The sequence below is a fragment of the Crocodylus siamensis genome, chromosome 4 (genome assembly GCF_052110815.1).
Source record: "Crocodylus siamensis isolate JL-2025a chromosome 4, ASM5211081v1, whole genome shotgun sequence".
NCBI classification, from domain to species: Eukaryota; Metazoa; Chordata; order Crocodylia; family Crocodylidae; genus Crocodylus; species Crocodylus siamensis.
This window is the reverse complement of record NC_143398.1, coordinates 193,032,273-193,054,908: the sequence shown is the minus strand read 5'-3', so window position 1 is coordinate 193,054,908 and position 22,636 is coordinate 193,032,273. Positions and strand designations below refer to the sequence as shown.

The window sequence follows — 22,636 nt, the reverse complement described above, 5'->3', positions numbered from 1 at the left end:
ATGGGATGTAGTCTCACAAAGAAGTATTAATAACTGGCTGCCAATAATTGACACACTACAGGCAGGCAGCAAGGAAAAGAATAAATGTAAGTCAGCAACAACCTTAATAACATATGAGCTTTTATACTTCTTAATAAACCTGGAACAAGCAAATGATGGGAAGAGAATAGTAATGTGAAATTTAAAAAAAAAAATCATAGTTCAAAAGGAACTAAAAAAAAAATGCATCTATTATTGACACAGGCTCTGAAGGTAGGGATTGAGAAGGCTCAATGCTCTGAACACCTGCTTTCCATCTACAAGGAAGGAAGCCTGATGACATTATGGAGAACAGCTCTGAAGCAGAATCACTTACACTTCACACATCAATGAGCTGCAGATGCAGCTGGGATGCTGTGCAGCTGCTGATTGTCCCAGCCACTAACCCTCCCAATCTCTCATTGCCTCTGCCATAAAGAGAAAAAAAAAAAAAAGTAGATCTTCACTGGTAAGTGATATTTTTGATTTTTATTGTTTTTATAGTTTACTTAAAATATCCTATTTACTCAGGATTGCAACATAGGCATTTTTCTCTACAGTCTACATTTTACTGATTTAAAGTGGTTTCTATGTAAAATGTAAAAAAACCCAACCTAACATAATCCGTAGTCAGCAGTGCATAACATTAATGTTCCTTAGTATGGGTTGGACTTTCAGTGTTGTTGAATGGCTCCTCTAAGGCCCCTGGCATAACTGTAATTAAAGGCATTATGAGATCTGATGCACAATCCCCACAGTCACACTTTCTCACATGTCAGACATGGATAGTAGGAGGCATGTATGTTTGTAGGATTGAGCATCAGATCCCATCATTCCCCGCTGATGGTGTAGGGGCAACCTGAGATCCAATGGTTGAGAGCTGTGAGCAGCTGGTGGGACTCCCAGCCATGGGGACACAGTGGAGCACGTGGCATCAGTTTTGCCTCAAAGGCTGGGAACCCTGATTGGAGTCTAGGACTCCTTTGTGCCCCCACAGCTGAGAGCAGCATCTGATTACAGCTCCCAGCCTCCGGTACATATCAGAGACTGATGGGCCTCCAAGACTGGGAGCAGCAATCAGCTGATCAGCACTCTCAGCCTTGGGAACTCATGGGAGTTAGAGGCTCCTACCTGCCCTGGAGGCTGGGAGCCCAAATCAGCCTGGCCACATGTTCAATAAATGGTGTGATATCAACCAGCCACAAAGGATTATTCTTTGTTTTATCATACTGTTACTTGCATTAATGTGTGGCCAGGTAACTACTTAAGATGTGATTAACTGAACTGGTTAATCACATTTTAAATGTAATGTGGTAGGGGCCTACAATTTTTGTTCTCCATTTTTCAATTTTGTAATGGCACCTTTATTACCTGCTCTCTTGGTAGCTTGAAAATATTATGGATTCAGCTTAAAAATAAAGGATCTACAGCAGGAAGTGAGATGTGTTGAGCAAGCAAGATAGCAGAATCTCACTCAGTCTCTGCCTTCCCTACAGCCCTGATCTTGCTTCACCAAAAATCAGCAAGAATTTTACTATTTCCTTCAAAAGGGATAAAACTAAGTTGTGACTCAAGTCAAATACTTTTAAGTATGCACCTTCAGTTAATGTTATACTTCCGGCCAATATACAGTATGGAATGAGGCATAATGTAGTGCGTTAGAGACAAAGTTATGGATAAGATTTATGGATGTTTCCTACTGCACGCAAAAATCACATATTGCTTTTCATATTTCTGAGGCAACAGAGCCAGAGAAGGAAACTGAGGGACCAGTCTTTCCTTCATCCATGTTCAAGCCAATTTTTTTTTTTTTCCAGCCAAAATGTACCCAAAAGTTTCTGCTGTTTGAACCAACATTATCTGCTTCTCCCACAACTGCAGCCTCTGGAGAAATTTTGGCAAGGATTTTGTGACAATGCACCAACCAGGGAACTAAATGAATTGCCTGGATGGGCACTACGCCTGCATGTAAATAACTTCTCCTGCAGCGTATGGAGATTCTTGAAACATCCACAAGTTCAGGGGAACTGACCTGCTTCTTACACTTAGAGTTGGTTTCAGGGATTACAAATGCTGTGGCAGAAAATCTATGAGTAAAAAGGTATGAGTTTCTTGTCTTTTTTTTCTTGAGGGTTTTTTCTTCCTTAATAGCATGCAACTCCTCATTTTCATCTCTTTTCATCTTCCTTCCTTCCACAATCCTTCTTTATAAAAAGGAGAAATGACACATTAATACTAGGGCCACATCCAAGTAAATGCAGTTGTCAAGAAGTATAACTTGCTTAAAACCTGAAATTAGTATTGTGTTTTTCAGGATACAAATGTCTTTTTAATCCAAAATCTTAATTGGATCAAGAGGACTGATTCTTTCCAAAGACAGACTTCTGCAGAAGTTTAATATAGTCGTTTTCAACCAGGATGCCATGGCACGCTGGGGTGCTTTGAAATCCTTCAAATTGGCTGGCTATTGCCAAATGTTAACACTGTTCACAAACATGCTTCACTAGACAAACCTGGATATTTCAAATACAAATCCGTAGCTGTGGGCTTCTTTGCAACAGGGGAAAAAAAACTGTTCTATTTTTTTCTGTATTAAAAAAAAAAAAAGAATGGAAACTAAGAGATGGCATTTCCCAAGGAATACCTCAAATCTAAACAAACCAAGAACTACAGTTCAAATTATGGGGGAGCTTGGGAGGAGGGGCGGGGGTTGAGCCCCACCATAAGAGATGAGAGCTCAGATCGTGGTGACCGACTCCTTTTGGCTTCCAGCTGTCACCACCACAGACTCCCCAAGAGTCAGAATGTAATTTGAACCCTGCCAACAACCACTGGTGTAATAATTACAACAGGTGTGGTTATTGCTGGGACTCTTTGAATGAATTGCTGCTTACCATTGATTTGGTAATATTATTAAAACATGGACATTAGCAAGGAATAAATTGTATTTCTGCATTGATTTTTGAAGTGGCAGTTGGTATATTGAGATGAACTGAATTATTAAATTTATTGTAGTGATTTTGCTTCAGCCCCTTTAGCTAGCTTTAAGTCTAATAAGTATACTGCAGATTGAAAACTTTGGTCCATACAATATTTAATTTTGAGTTTAATAGCATTTAAGATTGAATTATTGTTGTTTAGCTTCCATCTTATTTGGGACTTGCTAGAAATAAGACGGGTATTAGGACCAGAAATATTACTCTGCAGGTAAAAATTAATTATTTATTTTAAATGAAATAGAAGCAGAAATTAAGGATATGCTACAAATTAGAGTGACAAGACAAAATATCTTAACATAAAGTTTATAATAGAGTAAAATGATTTTGAGAGTTTTGTAATATAGACTACAGGTGGCAGTTACTGTGTTCAATATACTCAACATCAAATTACTGAATATAAGCTAAATGACAGGAAAGCAAGATTTGCAGCTAGATTCAGTGGGAAACATTTAATGAAAACTCTTTTATTAAACCATGTATGCATAGTGGTGACTCACCTTACCATTAGCATCACTATATTGCTTACCAATGTAATCCAAGTTGTTCCCTACCAAATGATGATATTTTTAATGAGAAATACATCTCTTCTGCATTGTGGCTGGCAATCTATTATGGCTGAAATTGGCATTTATAATGCTCAGACAAAGTGAAGTTGTTAAAGAGGTTACCAAACTGTTAGTATCCATTAGCCCTTTCATTGATCAGGCAATGTTGTCGCTCAGCAATCATTACAAAGAGAAAACATGAACAAGTATCTGTCATTTGTGCCCAGCTATTTTATATCTTTTTCATATCCTATAACCTTAGGAGAGACTGAATAGCTTGGAAGGATTGGTTGTGTTGAGCTCAATGTAAGATATCCAATCTGCATTCTTACTTATACTAGTAGATATATGGGTATGGCATTTTGCATAACAGCATCTTTCACTGGGCAGAGTAAAACACTGCTTGGTAACTCTTATGAAACAGTGTATTATAGTTTGTAACACGCAAGGTACATCTGTTCATGAAAGTATATTAACCACATTCACCTTCAAAAAGAAAAGGCAAGTGAGAAGGGTTACTAAGGAAGGAAGAGAGAAATTGCCAGAACAGAATTAAATTGCTTATTTCAATCTGACAAATCCCATTCTTTATCCTAAAGAGCTCTTCTGACCAATAGCTGAAGGGTTCAAAAGAACTGGGTTCAGTTTCTTGCTTTGCCATTGACTCCATGTGACACTGGACAAATGGAATTTTCAAAAAGATCATGGTGACTGAAGAGCAAAAATCTCACTGGACAGCAGTGCGACTTGTGTGCTTAAATCACTTTATCACTCTTGAAAAATCTACCCTTAATCCCTTATTGTATAATAATAATAGAATGATTCTACTTTGGTTCCTATTTCTAAATTGAGAATAATACTTGAGTGGTGTTGCGAGGATTGTGTCCATTAATGGTTATAAGACTATCAGCTGCTAGTGATTTGGAGGTCTTTCTGCCTTGTACTTGTACAGTCTAGTATAAGCTGTGCCTTCACCACCAAAAGGACAGACTAGGGCAATGGGCTGTTGTTGATGACCATCCAGAAGTTGCAGGTGGAGGAGAATGCAGCAACACTAAGCCCACCAGGGGATGGGGGGATTACTGCCACTGCTGGCTCACTCAGCAACCCTTGCAAAGCCAGCAGGCCAAGGCACTTAAGGGAACCCACCCCTGCCCCAGCCCTGGAATGAACTGTAGACAAGGCCATGGCCCACAATGGGACACTTGCCTGCCTATACACAAATGCCAGGAGCTTGGGGAATAAATAGGAGGAACTTGTCCTCCTGCTAAAACTCAAATAACTATGATGTCATAGGGATAATGGAGACCTGGTGAGACTCTACCCATGACTGGGCCACAGGTATAGACAGCTATACCCTGTACAAGAGGGATCAAGTGGACAAAAGGGTGTAGCTCTCTATGTCAAGGAAAGCTACACATCCCTGCAAGCCAACATTGGCACCATGGTGGAAGACTTAAGACCCTCTGGGTTAAAATCCGTGAGGAACACGGTACAGGGGATACTATGGTAGGAGTCTACTACAGACTCCCTACCCAGGGTCAAGACCTTCACGAGGAGTTTACCAGGGAATTGGCTGAGTTTAACTACCCAGACATCTCATGGGAGGAGTGCTCAGCTAAATCTGAGTGGTCACAAACCTCTCTCTCATGTGTGGATGACCACTATCTAATGCAGGAAGTCTACAGGCCAATAAGAGGTAAAGCGCTGCTCGACCTGGTACTGGCAACTGGGGACAACCAAATCGGCAACCTAAGGATTGAAGGGAAGTTGGGTGACAGTGACCACAAGCTGATCACCTTCACCATCTGCCGTAAAGCTGGCAAGTCAGTAATACAGAAGTCTTCGACTTCAGGAAAGCTGACTTTGACAAGCTAAGGATGCTTGTCAGTGAGGTCCTAAAAGGCCACAACCTAAAGGGGAGTGGAGTTCAGGATGAGTGGCTGCTCCTCAAGGGAGCAATCCTGGATGCACAAGCAAAGTCTATCCTGTCTCAAAGGAAAGGCAGCAAAAGGGCACAGCAGCCCCCTTGGCTCTCCATGGAACTAGTGGACCTCCTGTGTCTAAAAAGGAAGACCTACAAAGGATGGAGGACTGGAACCACCATCAATGAGGAATACTCTGCTCTGGTCCAGACCTGCAGAAAGCAAACCAGGAAAGCCAAGGCTGCAATGGAACTCCAGCTAGCTACAAATATCAAGGACAATAAAAATCCCCTTTTTAGATATGCGGGGAGTTGAAAGAAGAGCAAGGGCAACATTGGACCCCTGCTAAACCAGATAGAACAACTGACAACTGATGTCCATGAAAAAGCAAACTTGCTAAATGGGTACTTTGCATCAGTTTTTCACTAGTCCAATGGGACACCCCTGCCCACTGTGGGTCAGGGATGCCTAGGTGAGGGAGATTCCTTACCCTCCATCAAAGCTGACCTCATGAAAGAATACAGGCTGGATACCTTCAAGTCAGCTGGCCCTCATGGTTTACACCCACGGGTACTCAAGAAGCTGGCTAGCATCATAGCTCAGCCCCTGGCACGGATCTTCAAGAACTTCTGGCACTCTGGTGAAGTGCCCGAAGATTGGAAGAAGGCCAATGTGATGAGCCTTTCATCTTCAAGAAAGGGAGAAAAGTAGATCTGGCAAACTACAGGCCCATCAGCCTAACCTCAATCTTATGCAAGACCTTCCCTAGGATAATCAAAGAGGCCATCCTTAACAGACTAGCTGACGGCAATATCCTGAGGGATACCCAGCACAGGTTTGTTGTGGGTAGGTCTTGACCAATCTCATTTCCTTTTACGACCAGGTGACCTATCACCTGGACAAGGAAGAGTTGATTGATGTCCTATATCTTGACTTCAAAAAGCCTTCAATCTGGTATCCCATGTTCACCTCTTGGCAAAACTGGCTAACTGCAGCCTCAACTTCACCACGATCCACTGGCTGGGGAACTGGCTCTGTGGCAGGACCCAGAGAGTGATAGTTGATGGAAGTCAATCATTGTGGTGTGCGGTGACCAGTGGGGTCCCTCAAGGGCCTATACTGTTTAACATCTTCATCAATGATGTAGACATTGGTGTCAGAAATGGGCTGGCCAAGTTTGCCGGTGACACCAAACTTTGGGGTAAAGCATTCACACCTGAGGACAGGAGGGTGATACAGGCAGATCTTGATAGGCTCATGAAATGGGCAGATGAGAACCTGATGGTGTTTAATACCGAAGAATGCAAGGTTCTCCACATTGGGAGGAAAAACCTACACCATGCTTATAGACTCAGTAGTGCTACACTGGTTAGCACTACAGATGAAAGGGACTTGAGGGTCATGACTGACTACAAGATGAACATAAGCCTTCAATGTGGTGCTGTGGATAGGAAACACAGCAAAACTCTGGCTTGCATCCATAGATGCCTCTCAAGTAAATCCCAGGATGTCATTCTCCCACTGTACTCAGCCTTGGTGAGACCGCAGCTGGAGTACTGCATCCAGTTTTGGGCTCCACAATTCAAAAAGGATATGAAGAAGCTTGAGAGAGTCCAGAGAGCCACATGCATAACCAGAGGTCAGGAAAACAGACCTTATGATGAGAGGCTGAGAGCCATGGGACTCTTCAGCCTGGAAAAGTGTAGGCTTAGGGGCGATCTGGTGGCCACCTACAAGTTTATCAGGGGTGTTCACCAGGATCTGGGGGAAACGTCTGTTCATCAGAGCACCCCAAGGGATGACAGGATTGAACGGTCACAAACTCCACTGCAACTGATTCAGGCTGGACATAAGGAAGAACTTCTTTACTGTCCGACCCCTCAAGGTTTGGAATAGACTGCTGCCCGGGGTGGTTCAAGCACCCACTTTTAATGTCTTCAAGACACTTTTGGATGTTTATCTTGCTGGGATCCTATGATCCCTGCTGACTTCCTGCCCCTGGGTCAGGGGGCTGGACTCTATGATTCTTTAGGGTCTCTTCCAGCCCAAATGTCTATGAAACACACTTTCTGTTGGGTGTGGGTTGCTGGAAACACAATTCTTGTGCTCTAGAGTCTACACTGGCTCCCAGCAGTTCTCCAGGTGCAAACCAAGGTGCTGATTTTTACCTATAAGGCCCTAAATGGTCTGGGCCCTACATACCTAAGGGACCATCTTTTCTTTTATGCCCCCACATGATCTCTAAAGTCAACTGAGAGCAACTTCAAGCAAGTGCCATCAACGTGCCAGGATCTCTTGACAAAAAGTGTGGGAGGTCATTCTTGGCAGTCACTCAGATCTCTCATTCTCTCCTGCTTGACCCTGAACATCTACTGTAAGACCTTATCTGGATAAGCATTTAGCAAACAAGGCTAAGCTGAAATATTGTTTAGGGGAGGATTGTTTTATTTTATTACTTTAAAACTCCATTTGCTATTATACGTTTTATCTCTTATTCATTCTCCTGTTTTGTAAGCAATTTCTCTTCCTGGAAGTAGGCTAACTATATGAAAAATCTAGAAATCTGGGACATCATCCAGGAAATCCAGCACACTTACAGAAGTTGCTGGGATCTGGAGCTCTATGTACCACTCAGACTCCTTGCCACACTGTGCCCCATGCCCCTGTGTTTCCAGGACGCCCATTATAATTCTCAACAGCTAGCTGGGACCAGCCTCTGAAATTTGGGACTATTCCAGCTAATCCAGGACATATGGTCACTACTTATAAGCTGCTCTAAGCTTACGTTGGGAAGGGTGTCATATAAATCTGGTAAATAAATAAATTACCAGGTTCTAGTCTAAGATTGGGGTTCCTAGGCACTTCAGTAATACTAATAATTATAGATACCCAAATAAATAGCATTTGTCTGATAAGAGAGAGCACATCGACATTCTTCAAAGCATATAAAACAAAGCAGTGAACCTTCTGCAAAACCTATACATTCTCCACATTGGCAGATGCCACATCAAATAAGGTAATACAATTCCATTGGTTTGTCTAGGTGGCTGGGAGACTAACTGGCTGAGGAAGTGGCTAAAGGATTTTAAAAGATTTTTCATCTTGTTGTCTCTAAATCTGTATCCAGCCAGGTTGAGAGCAAGTTACAGTCTATGTTGCCTAATCTTTGGTAGTTCATGTGAAATGAGATACTGGATTAAGTAGTGTTAAAGGACAAAACCTCATGCATTAAAAAGGCAGCATTACAATTAATGTGAACTGACACCCTTGTTGGTTGTCTCCATAAAAGCAAGAGCATGTAAAATTAATATATTTAATAATCCCAGGCCTAATGTTGTTAAGTTAAATTTGAGAAACATGATGAACTATGTCCATCTAATAGTTTAGAAGCATTAAGTTCACTTGATTTTTAAAGGAAACAAATTCATGCTGCTTTGTTTTTTTTGGGGGGGTGCTGCCTTTTGTTTGATTTCTGTCAGCTACTTGGGATTACACTTTAATCACTATGTCAATTAAATTTCTCATTACTAAGCAATTAATACTTGCATATTTTAAATGCTAAACCTATAATGGCTTTCAAGAGCGAGTTGGGCCAACTAACATCACTTTCAACAGCCAGCAGACCGTTTATATTCTGACAAAAGAAAATCCTGATCTCATAAACCCTACTGATGCCTGCAACTTTCTGGGGGCATCTGGAAGGCATGAAAGGACCAGAAAAGGCTGCTTGATACCTGGAGAAGCTCTGATTGGAACCAAAATTGCTTCAGTTTTGAAACTGCATGATAGAGCTGTCTATGCATCCAGGTGTAAGATTTGGGTCATTGAGAACACATCTAAGACATAGGAACTGGACACTGATAAATTATGTGGAAAGTGGGAGTGGAGGCTGTTTGAGTGGCTGGAGAAGTTAGTCAGAATTCTGGCAAAATAATCCGAATGCCAGAGAGATCTTTAACCAATGCTCATGTTAACCTTGGATAATGTACAATTTTCTGACCAAAAAGAAGAAGAAAGTAGTAACATAAATATTACTGTGAAGTCTTGGATGTACTGAAATATAAAAGGAAATTCTAAAATTAAAAAAAAAAACACCTAAAGCTTTTTTTGTAGTAAAGTTTGCAATTCAATTGAAGACATATTATTAAACAGAGTGTATCTACATGTCACCCTATGTGTTGGACTTCATTTGTAGTTTTATCTTTTATATAGATTAGCATAAGCTGAAACTCCATTTTGTTTTACTTAGCTGTCTTAACATTTTTATATTTTCTTGTTTTGTATGAATGTGGTACGTGCTTGGTCAGGCAAGAAAGGAAATGGAAACTAAAGATGCAAATGGAAAGAAAAAAGATAAAAAATATCACACCTGCAGAAAAATGGCTGAAGATGCAGACAGATGACCTTTGGATTTTGAGAGTGGATCTTTTTGCTTTAGGTTTTCTGTAACCACAAAAGCTGAGAAGAAAACCAGTCATCACAGATGTGCAGGTGACACCCCTGGTCTAATGAACAAGCGAAAACCATGCATCTGCTACTATAAAAGATGAGTAAGAGAGAAAAGACTTTGCGGGGGGACCACTTCTGCAGAACAATGAAGCATCAGTACAAGTCTAACAGACCCCTGGCCTCCTTTTCCTTGGCTCAGCTTGGTCGGCCATCAAGCTGACTTGAATACCTAAGGACTGGTAACATCAGAATGGTGTGTGTATGTTAATGCATGCCTATAAGTGTAGCAATTTAAGCAAGAAGGATATAATGGTCTGTACCAGGCGAGGGAAACGTCCTAGGGTTGCCGTGCTGTCCCCTAGAGCCCCCTACCATGCCAAGTTTGCATTAACACACCCTCATTCTCACCCGCCATGTCTTGATCTTAGGAAAGTTAAAGGGAAGTTGCCTCATCTTCCTGGTCATGGTTCCTACTACTCCAAACCTTGTTCTGAACACCCCAGCCTTATGGGCTATGCGTGGCTCCAACCACCCCTGTACCACGCCCCAAGCCTTGCAGATAGACCAAACAACGTCCGGTACATCTCACTCTGCGCCCTCTCTGGCGCTCTGGCTTCTGCAGCCTCGTCTTGGACCTGCGCCCCACAGGCGCTCTGGCTTCCCACAGCCTTTTCCGTGCTGTCTCCTTTACTCTGGGGTTACTGCAGCCTTGGAGCTTAGGTGGCCATAGCTGTGCCTGGCCCCAGTTCTCCTCCTCAGGGTCTCAAGCCCCCCTGCAGGTGGGCTCAGGTGGCTGTAGCCATGCCTGACCCCTTTGCTCTAAGGCTGGGGTCTGTGCACCCCAAATGCTGTGTCTTCTCTGGCACCTTTCTTGCTGCCCCTCTCTCTGGGGCTGGGGTTCCCACACCACCGTGGGCCCCCTATGAGGCCTTCTCCATCCCCTTCTAGCCTCTCCCGGTCCTCAGGTCTTACAACAACAACAAAACAATATCACAAGCCCCTGGGCTATAACACAAAGCTAAACCGCTTGACTAACCTCCTTTGAGTTGCCCTTCACAGGTGTTCCATCCTTCATTAGCACAACCAACTGCTCGTGTTCAGGCCTTTCCCCTTTGCTTAGTCAGGCAGCACACCTTCTCCTTGGCTGCTAGCCAAGAAAGCCCACTCTCAGCCTCCAGCCTGTGCTTTACAGAAGTCAGCCCTGCCCCTTCCGGTCAGCTGACTCTACAGCTGTGGGCCCTTAGCTCCTCCTGGTTGCCCTGGCAACCGGCACCTGGTGGCCATTCCTGCTCTTCCAGTAACAGGCATCTTTAGTGCCCTTCTACCTGGTCTGACATTTTTGTCTTTAATAAACATGGCTTATTGCCTTTTCCCCTGAAAAAGATCCTGCTTGTCTGATTTTTTTTTTTTATGCATAGTATGCCTTGTATGTACAACATACGGTGAGATAGGGACACACTACGTCACCATATGGCACATGCTATGGCAATGTAGCAATCACATGGGTCTATATGCGATTGCCATCTACGTTATTGTAGCAGTGCACTGCCCCCTGTATAACACACCGCTACAGCTACGTAGTGGCAAAATCTTTCAAAGTGAAATACTAAAGCATGGTGACATAGCCACATTGCCATATGGTGACATGTAGATGCACCCAACAGAGTTGTAAAGATAACCAAGCAATAAGAACTACTAAACAAAGATTCTCTAAGCTTCTGATATCAACCTTAATAACCAGTTCATATGCACAGAACTTTCATGGAAAATTCCATCTATTCATGATACAGTTTAGTTGCTTCTTATAACAGAAGCAAGTGTGTGCCTTTATAGGCATATCTTCTTCTGACATGTTTTGTAACAGGGCTGGTTTTGAAGATTAAAAGATGGAGATTTGACTCATTCGGCAGCTTCAGTTTAAGTCATATTTTAGGATGGGGTTGTCTATACTGAAATAATATATGGGAAGAAATATTCCCCTTGAAATAACCAGAGGAATCCAATCTTTTTTATCCAATTTGCAAAGAACTAGATGAGGCCAAGTCAGGACATGCTGGAACTGGATTATGTCTTTTTGCCATTTAGTTTCTGTGTTTTAATTCTGTATGAAGGAAAGCAATATCCCGCCCCTGCCCGCCCCCCACCCCATTTACTATTCTTTGAATTTGTTACATTTTTACAGAGTTATACTTCAGCACAAAACTCTAGAATTATAAAGCATGAAGTGCTTCTAAACTCATAAAGGATTTTTATTTCAGTCTTGATGATTTCTTGTAGTGAATATGTTAATTCTGTGCACTTCAGTGTACTCATTCTACAAATCCTAAGTCATTTCACAGGCAAGAGAATTGGGAGAGATGTATACATTCTCTAGTATTCATTTAGGTATCATAACCTGGCATCATCTGAAAATCCTGTCCATCAATCTCCAAACTCTTTTTAGGATTTGAAGGGAAAAGAAATATAAATGAGATCTGGGCAAAAGTTTCTCAAAAAGCAGGAGAGATTTGAAACAGAAATAAACCTCATGGAAGAGAGCCACCTTCTTCCTATTCTAAAACAGGCAACAACTCAAAAAATCATAGAATAATAGAAGTAGGGTCGGAAGGGACCTTGTAGATCTTCAAGTCTGACCCCCTGCCTGGGAAGGAGAAAAAACTGGGCTCAAATGATCCCAGCAAGGTAGGCAACAAGCCTCCTCTTCAAGACCCCCAGGGTAGGAGCCAGCACCACTTCCCTTGGAAGTTGGTTCCAGATCCTAGCTGCCCTAACTGTGAACTAGTTCTTATAGATGTCTAATCTAAATCTACTCTCCAACAACTTGTGGCCGTTATTCCTTGTTATGCCAGGGGGCGCTAGGGGAAACAAGGTCTCTCCCAAACCCTTCTGGTCCCCCTTAGTGAGTTTATAGACTGTCACCAGGTCCCCCCTCAGCTTTTGCTTGTGAAGGCTGAACAGGTTCAGGTCCCGCAGTCTTTCATTGTAGGGTCTGCCCTGTTGTCTCCAGATCATGCGGGTGGCCCTTCTCTGGACCCTCTCAATATTGTCCACATCTCTCCTGAAGTGGGGCACACAGAACTGTATACAGTACTCCAGCTGTGGCCTGACCAGTGCCGCATAGAGGGGTCAGATCACCTCCTTGTCCCTGCTAGAGATGCACCTGTGGATGCACGATAAGGTCCAGTTAGTCCTGCCAACTGTGACCTCGCATTGTCGGCCCATGTTCATCTTGGAGTTAATAATGACTCCAAGATCCCTTTCTGCCTCCGTGCTCTCAAGAAGGGAGTTTCCCATCTTATAAGTATGCTGCTGGTTACTACTGCCCAAGTGCAGCACCCTGCACTTGTCAGTATTGAAGCGCATCCTGTTTTTGCTAGCCCACTCCTGTTACATATCCAAGTCTTGCTGCAGTCTTTCCCCCTCTACTAGCGTGCTCACCTCACCCCAAATTTTGGTATCATCAGTGAATTTAAACAGGTTGCTTTTCACCCCGTCATCCAAATCACTGATAAAGAAATTGAACAGCGTGGACTGACCTCTACGGGACTCTGCTGCCCACTTCTCCCCAGGTCAAATATGATCCATCCACCAACACCCTCTGAGTGCAACCCTTCAACCAATCTGCAATCCATCTGACTGTGTAGACATCAATGGCACAGTCGCCCAATTTTTTAATGAGGATGGGATGGGAGACAGTGTCAAAGGCCTTGCTGAAGACCAGAAAGACTACATCCACGGCAACACCTGCATCCAATGCTTTTGTGACCTGATCATAAAAGGCAATCAGGTTGGTCTGACATGACCTGCCCCTCCTTGGAAGAGTTAACTCATATTTAGGTTACTAACACAGAAAAAATAGATAAGTGAAGAAGAAAGGACACAGGGGTTAGGGACAGAAGTTTCACATAAACCAGTTTAAGTGACCAGAAACTGTTTTAAATCCATAACAGAACATAAGACCAGTGTGCAAAAACCAGTTTCAAAATGGCCAAAACTGGTTTGAGATAAACTTTGTTTATCTTTGTCAGACTGAACTGATTGAGCTCAGACTAGTTTTATGGAACTTCTGTCTGAGACCACTTCCTGGTCTAAGTTAAACCAGAGTCCCCAAGCATATGGGCATCCTCTGCAGCCCTGGGTGGGGCTGTGTTCTCTGCTGCAACAGAGCAGGGCTCGCTCCACCACTATATTCCCTAGCCAGAGCAGGGGTAGGGGCATGGCCAGATGCTGCTCCTCCTAAGGTGAAGGGGGCAGGGAAGAGTTTTATTCCCTACCTCTGCCCCTTAACATACCAGCACAGACCTGCCAGGCATTTATCTGCTTACTGCTCCAGCAACAGCCCCAGCAGCAGCTTCAAGTTAACTGGCCTAGGAGGTGGTTTAATTCTCCCTTGCCTGTCCTACTAGCATGGCTAAACCCCAGCTGGCCAGTATGGCCCCTCAAGCAGAGGGGGCAGAGAGAGAGGGTTTACTCCTTCCTGTGCCTTCTCTGTCCTCAGGGTACAACAGCCAGGGTCTGCCAGCCCCAACTCACACCAATCACTTCCTGCATGCAGCAAGTGGCAGAATAAACCCCCACCCTGCTCCCTTGCCTAAGAGAGCCATAACAGCCAGCCTCTAGCTTTACCCCCACCCCTGCAACTGGAGTAGTGAGTGGGGAGGGACTCTGACAGGGGTGGCACCCCTTGTCATGGTTTCCAGGGGACTGCAGGCCTCTTTCTGGCAGGGGAGCTGGTCTGGAGGCCAGGGCAGGGACAGAAGCAAAGCGGGGTGGTCAGAGATGCCACAGACTGCATGGGGTGAGCAGAAGCACTGGGGCTCAGAAGGATGGCCATAGCCCCCCCCCAGTATTCCCCCTGTGCACCCCAATGCTCACCCCATGCAGTCAACAGCAGCTTTGACTACCCACACTCATAGCACAACCCCCCTGCCAGGAATAGGTTTGCACCCTCCAGGAAACATGATAGGGGGAAGGACAGGGGGGTCCTTCCCCACTTTATGCTCCAGCAGCAGGGGCAGTGGCACAGCCAGAGGCAAGCCAACATGGCCACCTTGGGCCAGGGGGAAAGGAGGGTTTTATTTCCCTCTAGTGTCTGGTGGAGGGAGCGGGGGGTGGGGAGGGGAGTTATTCCACCACTCATCCTGCACAGGGAGTGATCAGCAGTGGTGGTCAAGTCTGGCAGACCCCGGCTGCGATCCCTTGGTGATAGATGGGGGCAGAGTGAGGAATAAACCCCCTCCCTGCCCCCTCTGCCTCAGGAGCCATGCTGCTTGGCATCTGGTTGCACCTTTGCCCCTGCTGCAGTGAGCAAGGAGCACCAGGTAGACCCCAGCTCAGGTCCATTCTGATGCACAGGGAAGGGGGAATTAAACCCCCTCCTTGACCAGTTCACTTGAGGCTACTGCAGGGGCTGGCCATGCCACCCCAGCACAGCTTCCCTGCAGCTGAGAGCTGCTTTAGCACCCACATCTTCTGGCCTGAACCACTGCAGGCATGCGACTGCATTTCTTGAATGTATATTCACTGCAAATTGTTTCAAGCTAGGCAGGTTAGATCAATGTGTAAAGATTGAATCAATTTAGGCTCTGGCTTTTTGAATGTCTGGTCCCCAGCCAGATTATGGAGGGAATGACAAAATGTGGCCAAGCTGAGCAGAAGTGCGTACTACGGAGTCGTTTCTTAATTGCCACTGAAAACAACAGCAAGATGGACCTGTAGGAGCACAGACAAAGCAGCCAATAACCCAGGAAAAGACTAGAATTCCTTAGAAATATTAATAGAAATATGGAATTGCTCACATTGCATTACCCTTGAAGGCAACAGGACATAAAATATGCTCAATGAAATGCTGGTATTACTAAAGTCAGTTGGAGTAAACCCAATGACTTGAATGGGTCCAGGGTATCATCCATCTTTTTTGTACTTCCTTCTTATTGGGTTGCCTCTTAGGAGTGTACTTGGAAATAGCCTGATAGGTATTGATTTATTTTCTGTATGCCTTTTTCCCCCTCTAAGACTACTAAAGAGGGGGGAAAACCTGAAAAAGAAAATACTGGTATCAACTGTAAAGAAACAAAAGAAATCTTGGGATTAAATACAAAATATCCATAAAAGTAAAGGGCATATTAGATGTGAATTTTAAAACATTAAGCAAGCGATGAATATTGATAAAAAGAAAAAAGGAAAGGACAATTTCCATTATACTGACTGAGTTGTTTTCATGGTTCTTCCTTTCTCCCTGTCTTCTTAAGAAGAAAGATGAGATCCACAGTTTGCATAAAGAGTATCTCTTCAAAGCATGTAGAACAACTGTGTTATTCTAGCTGAGGATTAGGCTCTATTTGTAATTCCAAGTTATTGTGTTAAATTACTATGTTTAATAAGAATGCTTTCATGCTGTTTGGTCTAAATAAATGCAGGAGGTTTTTTTTTTCTTCTTACAAAATATGTGAGCATACCCTTGGGCTCCTTGCTCAAATATTAATGAAGTTACCTTGATGAAAATGTAAAGCAGATATTAGCTTACTTCTTCCCGGTGACTAAAATAATGAGTTTACAATCCTTGATGGAAGGAGTCCAGAATTTTAGTGTTCACACAACTGAAATTGAATATTAAATTTTAAAATATTTATTGTTTAGGATTAAATGCTTGAAGATTGGTTAATTCCTCCCTTTCAAACAACAATACCTGGTGGTATTTCACCTTATAAAGAGTATGATATGTCTTCTATAGTGATGTAATTGAACAATGATACATCATAATTACCCAGTTAACCTCTCTCTGCCACATGCACCCCCTGACATGTATGTCCCTTCTCCAGTGCCTCCACCCCATGGCACCTGCCTCCCACCATTTTCTCCCCCCGTGCAGTGCCTGCCCCCTCTGCCTGGTGCTCACCACTGCCTCTGCCCCTCTTCTGCAGCCTCTGCTCCGTTACCATTTATCCTCTGGCTCTAACCCACTCCAGAGTTGCTAGTCACAGTTGTGGTGGCAGCTCTGGCCTCAGCCCCAGAGCAGCATCAAAGCTGCCACCATCCCTACCACTGCTGGTGTGCCAACCATGGCTGAAGTAAAAAGATCAGAGGTAGAGCATGCCTGACTAATCTAGTCTCCTTTTATGACCAGGTTACAAAACACCTCAACACAGGAATAGGGTTTGATATCATTTACTTAGACTTCAGGAAGGCCTTCGATATGGTATCCCACCCCATATTGGTGAACAAGTTAAGAGGCTGTGACTTGGAAGATTACACAGTCCGGTGGGTGGCAAATTGGCTAGAGGGTCATACTCAGAGAGTGGTAGTGGATGGGTCAGTATCGACCTGGAAGGGAGTGGGTAGTGGGGTCCCACAGGGCTTGGTCCTTGGACCGATACTCTTCAATATCTTCATCAGTGATTTGGATGAGGAAGTGAAGTGTACTCTATCCAAGTTTGCGGATGATACAAAACTGTGGGGAGAAGTGGACACACCGGAGGGCAGGGAACAACTGCAGGCAGACCTGGATAGGTTGGACAAATGGGCAGAAAACAATAGAATGCAATTTAACAAGGAGAAATGCAAAGTGCTGCACCTAGGGAGGCAAAATGTCCAGCACACCTACTGCCTAGGAAATGACCTGCTCAGTAGCACAGAAGCGGAAAGGGATCTTGGAGTCCTAGTGGACTCCAGGATGAACATGAGTCATCAGTGTGACGAAGTCATCAGCAAAGCTAACTGCACTTTATCAGGCATCAGCACATGCATGACAAACAGAACCAAGGAGGTGATATTTCCCCTCTATCAGGTGTTGGTCAGACCTCAGTTGGAATATTGCATGCAGTTTTGGGCACCACACTTCAAGAGGGATGTGGATAACCTGGAGAGGGTCCAGTGGAGGGCCACTCATATGGTTAAAGGAAAGCAGGCCAAGCCCTACGAGGCAAGACTAGGACACCTGGACCTCTTCAGCCTCCACAAGAGAAGGTTGAGAGGCGACCTATAAATTCATCACGGGGCGCAGAAGGGAATTGGCAAGACTCTACTCATCAAGGTGCCCCTGGGGGTCACAAGAAATAAAGGCCGTAAGCTAGCGGAGAGCAGATTTAGACTGGACATTAGGAGGAATTTCTTCACAGTTAGAGTGGCCAAGGTCTGGAACAGGCTCCCAAGGGAGGTGGTGCTCTCCCCTACCCTGGGGGTCTTCAAGAGGAGGTTGGATGGGCATCTGGCTGGGGTCATCTGAACCCAGCACTTTCCTGTCAATGCAGGGTGTCGGACTCAATGATCTATTGAGGTCCCTTCTGACCCTAACATCTATGAAAGAAGCTTCTGGTCCCAGGCTGGAGCTGGACATGGGAAATTAGGGGGAGGGGGGTCCAGAGGAAGCAGGGGTCAGCCAGGGGGGCATAGGTAGTTGGCAACAGTGGCTTTGGGGTCAAGCCCAAGCAAGGGCTGGAATTAGAGCCGCAGCAGCTGTCTGTGCTCTACCTATTGTCTTGTACTCAAATCCAAGATAAGGCTTTAAATGGAGCAAAAGTTCCTCATCTTAGATTTGAGTAAATACAATGCAGTTGGAGCCCTTTCTAAAAGGATACATTTCACAAGGACAGCACCTTGTATGTCAGTGAGCTAAGAGCAACTGAAATATAGCAAAATCACTCCAACTCAATTCTGCATGAAGAAGGGTTACAGTTGGAATGGTTTTGCTATACTTGAATATTTTCATCTTGTTTATATGTAACAGTTAGAGGGAAACAGCTGATGCCCTTTTAAAAAGACTCCATATGTACAAGGGTCCATAAAATCAGTTCAAATTAAGTAAAGCATTCCCATTGACAACAGCACACTATGAAACAGATCTAAAGTTTCAGGCTGAGCCCCATATTTCTTGTTTTGTGCAAGCTCCCTCTGAGAGAGCCTGCCAACTTATACATAGCTCCAAATCTTATGATAACTATACATTTCAACACAGATGCTGCATTATAAGCTTCAACACTGTTGTCTTACTTCCAGAGTGCACTCATTTCTTCTACCGGTATTACAAACTTTATACAAATGGTATACAAACGGTATACAAACTTTATACAAACGGTATACAAAATTTATATAAAAATTCTTATTATATAAAACAGAAACAAACCAATAAAGAATAGTTAGATATCACCAATGCCACATGACTACTGCTTTGAAACCAGTATGGGACAACAATATGAAGACCCATAAGGCCTATGGACACTGAATAACCCACAGAATGTGGCTGAATATCTTCATCTACAGACATCTTGACCAGCTAGAAATATTATTAGCCACCAGAAAAATATCTGATTGTCTTCATTTATGTTTTTCCCCTCCTGACTGTTTCACTCAGTAAAATGTCTAACCTAGCTTATACTGGAGAAAAATCTTGCTCTACTAACATTTACATACACCTAGAAATTCAGTGAACTAGTTTTCAGTTCAGGATGCATGAATTAGTCCTGACAAAACTAGCAAATCTTTATAGGCTCCCCTAACTTTTTCCCTATGACTTACAATTGAAACAAGGACACCCAAACCTCAAATGCCATGCTGCCAGAACCCAACTTTTCACAAGCCTCCAACAGTGACTGACCTGCTTTCAGTCTTCCAACTGTTTATAGCTGATGTGCTATTCAAATACTTGAACAGCATTAATTTATTACTTCACTATTATGCTGCATAAAAAGTAAAATGTGTCTATGCTCTGTAATCACAAACTTTGGAATTGTAGGCATTTCTCAACAAGCTTCTCCCTGAAGTAATTTGGTCAGAAGACATGCAGTTCTTGTATGATAATTGAAAAACCTGGCTACCTGATCACAAATCTATTGTTGAATGTAATCATTAACAAACTTGCAGAAGATTTCAGAATTAAAAATCGTCTTTCATAGGAACTGTCTGGTGCCACACGGTGTTCTGAGAGTCTCTTCTGTAATGTCACAGGAAGCCCTAATTAATAATCAGAATTTCCATCTTGTGGGAGGCTCCAATATTTTTTCAGCAACTTATATCCTGAATTGGGGTGAAAAATAAAAAGATAAAAAGTTCTGTGGTATAACAGATACCAGAAAATACATTATTTAAAAATATCAAAACATTCTGTTACAACCCTTTCAATCAAAACAGGGGTATTAACACCCCCAAATTAAAGTCTTTACTGCCAGCTTAATTTGTGTTAATTTTTGTTCACTTGAGCTGGTTCAGTGCCACATGACACTTATTAACAGAGTTTTTTCCCTTAGTTAGAACATCTCCCATGACACATCACACCCATGGGCCTCCCATGATACAGAATGAAAATTCAACCCAAAGAGACACTGTGGTATATATTGGGAGATACTATCCAGGCAACAAAATAATCCCATAGTAGGAGAATAAGCATGAACCTCAGTATAAATTGTACGAGACCCTGAAGCAACAAAGGTAAATGGAGTTCATATCAAACTGATCCAACCATTTTGATTTCATTTAACAAAATAAAGTGTTTTGATCTGACTTATCCTGACCCAAAACAAAATCATCAACTTGTTTTGATTTTCCCAAAAGAATATGTAAACAAAGAATCCTTAAAAAAAAGAATATGCCATCGTCTCATCCACCCTCTTTTACATCCTTTTATTGGGCAATATTTTAACATTTCAATTTCGTCCCATATGACTGGGTGCAGGTTATTTTTCTGAGTCAACGTCATTTTTTACCTTTTCTCTCAGGTAAAATAACAAAAAGAGGGTGAAAGGAAAAAAAACCCTAAATGCTACTGTAAACTATAAACAAAAACAAGGAAGCATTTATGAGTTAAATAAAAGAGTTAAATAAAAGTAAAATAAAGTAAAAGCATTTTTTTTAATTTTCCCCCCAAAAATTTCTATTTCACATAAAAGGTCACATTTTCCATAAAGAGTGGAAAAACCCCCAAACAGCACACATTGCCAGGATATTTCTAACCAGAACTGGCAATATAAGACTGCAAGATAAACCAACATAAAACAAAATTAAAACCACCTCTGCTGTCTTTTCTCATGGCAAAACTCCACCTCACCTGCCCCTTTAATAACATATAAGCTAGTTTGCCCTGCCTTTGTTGGAAGTGAGGACAAGGAGCAAAGAGACAGCAGAGAAGAAATAGAACATCATACTGCAATACAGCACACACTATGCAGTCCCTTTCAATGGTAAGGGCTTGACACCCCCCATGGGTCTTTAACCTGCTCTCAATAAGCCCCTGCACGTGTGGTTTTCTAATGCCATCCACCCACATATGGCTTGCCTGCAAAGGGTGGATGCTGGTCTCTGGCTTCTGTGTCTGGGAAGAGAGGGTGCTACCTGCGCTGCCACAGGGCAGGCCTAAATTGCTTCTGTGACAGCATAGGTGGACAGGCTTTTCTTTGATTGTTATTTATATGCATTCAGCAGTAATCAATTTTTTCTTTTTTTTCTGCAGTCCAGGATGAGAAGGCAGCGCATATTCAGTGCTGAAGCCTGTCTTGCATAACCAGGGATGACAGTGACGCATCTACTGATGAAATTTTATCCCAAGGCAGTGAGGATGCTGACTTTGTTCCAGACATGGGAGATTGTTCAGAGCAAGAAGACCACAGGCATGTCCAGATAAGCATGCATGTGCCTCTTGCAGCACCTCAAAGCTCTTTGAGAAGCTGCAAAAGGCATGTGCAGAAACAAAAAAATGATTACCATGCTGCAAATTTGAAGTGCGGGGACAAAATTAGGCCCCTGGATATCCAGGCATCAAAAAATACCCTGGGGCAACCGGAGGCTCGAGTCCTCCACAGAGACATTCCAGCAGCCATCCAGAGTGTCTCTATGGCTGGCTGTTGCCCCACTGCTGAAGCATGCTACCTGCCTGTGGGGGGCAAGCAGCGGTGCAGGCTTCAGGGAGCTGGACCCAGCTTCATGCCAGGTAAGTGAAGGAGGGGTGGCTGGAGGAGGGGGGAGGGAACCATACGGGGGACCCACCTGGGCCCAGCCCCTGCTCCCTTATTGCCCCCCCTGCCTGGCCCCTGTTCTCTGATCACTCTCCCCACCCCCTCAACCCAGCCCCAGGAGTCTGGGACTAAAAGAAAAATGCCCTACACTCACCAGCAGCAGCAGTGGCCATTGGGGTCACTAGGGTCTCCTAGCAGAGCCCCCCCATCTCTGCACTACCCCATCTCGCAGGTATGGCCCAAGTCGGCAAGGTGCTGCATGGCTCCATTTGCTGTCAGGCAGCTGGGGGCACTGTGGCTGTTACCTGGGGCCTGGCACTGCTCAGCCTGAGTGGTTGCTCCTGTGGGGGGGCTGTAACCCCTGTTGGGGGGCCTGTCGCTCTGCTGGAGGGGCTGTGGCCCTGTGGGGGGGCTTTGGCTCCTGTTGGGGGCAGTCCATGAGTTGTGCAGGGGGGCTGTGCCCTGTGGGGGGCAGGGGACCCACCCCTCCTGAGCAGCCATGACTGTGGCAGTGCACCCCCTGTGAAGAGGTGCCAGCAACACTGCCAGCGGTGCCTGCTGGCAGTTGCCGTTTGCTACCTCCCACCACTCAGCAACTGACACTGCCGGCAACGTTTGTGGGTGGTCACCACTCACCACCCCCTCCCCTGTTGCTGCCAGTGCGGCAGCCACCTGTGGGAGCTCCCCACTTGCTGCCACCATGCTCCCACTGCCGACAGTGCCACTGCCACCTGCAGGAGCTCACCATGCCCCCAGCC

General features: G+C 44.1%; 1 long non-coding RNA gene across 1 annotated transcript; it reads left to right on the top strand.

The window, feature by feature from the left end:
• Positions 1–234: 234 nt before the first annotated feature.
• Positions 235–21,499, top strand: LOC149867374 (uncharacterized). Its single transcript, XR_016441625.1, has 4 exons — positions 235–487; positions 1,836–2,119; positions 9,795–10,189; positions 21,377–21,499. It is a non-coding gene; the product is annotated as an uncharacterized LOC149867374 (long non-coding RNA).
• The last annotated feature ends 1,137 nt before the right edge of the window (positions 21,500–22,636 follow it).